This window comes from Crocodylus porosus, unplaced genomic scaffold (assembly GCF_001723895.1).
Source record: "Crocodylus porosus isolate Cpor-Errol unplaced genomic scaffold, CroPor_comp1, whole genome shotgun sequence".
Taxonomy (NCBI): domain Eukaryota; kingdom Metazoa; phylum Chordata; order Crocodylia; family Crocodylidae; genus Crocodylus; species Crocodylus porosus.
In genome coordinates this window covers 1,429,903-1,432,300 of record NW_017728943.1, presented here as the reverse complement: position 1 = coordinate 1,432,300, position 2,398 = coordinate 1,429,903, and the positions used below count along the sequence as shown (strand labels likewise).

The 2,398-nt window shown below is 53.5% G+C and overlaps 1 long non-coding RNA gene across 2 annotated transcripts in view; it reads left to right on the top strand.

Annotated features, from left to right (window-relative positions):
- The window catches only part of LOC109319136, a 2,071-nt gene extending 1,129 nt beyond the window's left edge, over window positions 1–942 (top strand). For both annotated transcript variants that reach the window (XR_002103375.1, XR_002103374.1), the window contains one exon: window positions 677–942. This is a non-coding gene — a long non-coding RNA (uncharacterized LOC109319136). The remainder of the gene's footprint in view (window positions 1–676) is intronic.
- The last annotated feature ends 1,456 nt before the right edge of the window (window positions 943–2,398 follow it).

The following is a 2,398-nucleotide window of genomic DNA, read 5'->3' as shown; positions in this document are numbered from 1 at the left end:
GTTTTTTCCCTGGGATCCATGCAGTGGCTAAACAAGTGACCAACGGTCTGCTCCACTTGCCCAGCGTTCAACTCTGGCCCAGAGAGAAAAGCCCCACCTGGGGGCCGACCTTGGGCATATCAACCATTTGAGAGACTGCAAATAGACTTCATCAAACTTCCCAGGTGCCAAAGATACAGATATGCCTTAGTAGTGCAAGATCAGCTCACCCATTGGGTGGAGGCGTTTCCTGCCACCCATGCCTCTCATCAGCAAGTCGCTCATGCACTTCTAAAGGACATTATTCCCCGGTTTGGCATACCTCAAGTCATTGACTCAAATCAAGGAGGTCGCTTCACCTCCCAGGTCTTACAAACAACTTACACACAGTTGGGAATCACTAGGCAGCTTCACACCCCTTATCACCCTCAGTCATCTGGAGGGGTGGAAAGGGCAAATCGGACTCTAAAAACCCTTCTAGGCAAAGTATGTTCAGAAACTTAGCTTAAGTGGCCCGAGGCATTGCCCCTTGCACTGTTTGCTATGTGAAACGAGCCTAGAGCTGATGTTAAGCTATCTCCCTATCATCCAGCTTTTGTTTGGTCATCCACCCCCCATTACCTGTGGTTTCCTTCCTCCAAATACAGGATTGCTAGCCGGGGATGAAAATTTAACCCATTATGTGATTTCTTTGCAGAAGCAGCTTGCTTCTTTACAGCGCCATGCTGCCGTTCAACAACCTGTACCCTTCGATTGCGAGATACACCCCTTCAGTCCCGGTGACTACGTGTGGGTCCGTGTTCCGCGATGGAAAAGTTGCCTAGAGCCAACGTGGGAAGGACCATACCAAGTCCTACTAACCACCCACTCCGCAATCAAAATTGCCGAAAGCAATTCGTGGATCCATCACACACACGTGAAACCTGCAGTGTTTACCCCAACGAAACCTCATTGTGTACCTCCCCTTTGGCTGCAGAAATCCAACAATCAATGGACAATATATGCCAAATGTAGTAGAAAGTGATCTCGGCCTTTGAAGGCCAGGATCAAAGGGGGGAATTGTAGAAATTTTACTAACAAGATCGTAAATAATAGTGTAGCAGTTAAACTTCTACAGCAGACTCAGCCTCCAAGGACAGGCTGATCAGACTCTGCAATGAATTAATCCTAGTCACTTTGAAGTCTGAAGTAAGTTTTCTCCCTATTAGTTACCATTTCAAAACAAACATGTAGCCAAAAACCAGTTTTGAAATAATTAAGAGTTTTCCCACACTGACCTGATATTCACAGTGGAAAATTCCCACCTGTGCACGCATCTTGCCTGTAAACTATAAATCGCCTCTAACAGTTTTATTCGGGGCCTCTGAGTTCGCTCAGGGTGCCCAGCATGCTGAATACATTTTGAGACAGACAGCGACTCTGTGTCTTTGGGAACAGCTCTGCAAGGGGTCACGAACTCCTCAACACCCTTAGTACAGCAACCTGTGGCACATGTGCTGAGCACGGCATGCGAGGCCATTTTGCTCAGCACAGCACCACCAGCCTGGGTTTTAGGTAGCTGCTGCCAGCCACGAAGCGGCTGCTCCCAGCAGGTGGCTGAGCAGCTGCAAGTCCTGCTGCAAGCTGACCAGGCTCCATGGTTGGCAGCAGCTACCCAAAGCCTGGGTCAGTTGCGGGCAGGAGGCTGCAAACATCTGCTCCAGGGTCCAGCATTAGCTCCATACTGGCAGGTGCATGCGTACCTCGGAGCAGAGAGTGGGGAAGTGGCCTGAGGCAGCATAACCATGGCTTCTCCCCCACTGCTGGCACAGAGCTGATGACTGGGCTCTGGAGCCCGGCACAGATGTTTGTAGCCAGCCTCAGCTGTGGGCAGCTGCAGCAGGCAGTGGGCAGGCTGCGAACAGCTACGCCAGGCTCCACAGCCCTGGCATCAGCTGCATGCTGGTGGTGACTGCACATGCACCTCAGAGTGGACAGCAGGAGGGCTGTGCTGTCTCAGGCCCTATCCCCACCGTCTGCTCCAAGGTGCACGTGCACCCACCAGTGTGGAGCTGATGCCAGAGCCTGGAGCAGCTGTTTGCAGCCTCCCAGTTGCAGCCAGCCCAGGCTCTGGTAGCTGCTGCCAACCGTGGAGCTCAGGCTGCTTGCAGCAGGGCTTATAGCTGAGCCTGCCTGACTCCCACCTGCTCTGAGCCCAGCCCCCCACCAGGATGAGGCTGGAGTTGCCCCTTGCCAGGAGCACCACACCTTCTGTAGGCTTAGCTGAGTGGGGAGGGTGGTTGGGCAGGCTCTGGGCCAGGGCCTCAGCCACCTGTGCTGCAGCCTGGGGGCTGGCTCCCTGGGGAAGCACAGGGGCTCTGGCGGGACCAGGGCATTGTTGGGTCGGACTCTGTCCAGTGACCCAGGAGCCCAGCTCCAT